Raw genomic sequence first — 284 nt, forward strand, 5'->3', positions numbered from 1 at the left:
ATAACAAGAGGGTGGGAGTGAGGGGACATGCGGTATAGTCAAGACCCACACTCCTTGATGTATGACCCACAAATGGGAGGATAATCAATTGCAAAGGTTCTCCCCAAGGAGTGAGGAGTCAGAGTCTCCCATTGGGCTCCCCAGCCCAGGGCTTCTGCTCTGGGAATATGAGCTCCCAAAATGTTTGGCTTTGAAGGTCAAAGGGGCTGGCTTTGGGAAAACTCAGAGAGCTATGGGAAACAGAGCCTGTACTCTCAAAGGATGCACAGAAAATTTCACACACT

The sequence above is a fragment of the Bison bison genome, unplaced genomic scaffold (genome assembly GCF_000754665.1).
Source record: "Bison bison bison isolate TAMUID 2011002044 unplaced genomic scaffold, Bison_UMD1.0 scf7180017864508, whole genome shotgun sequence".
Classification (NCBI taxonomy): Eukaryota; Metazoa; Chordata; class Mammalia; order Artiodactyla; family Bovidae; genus Bison; species Bison bison.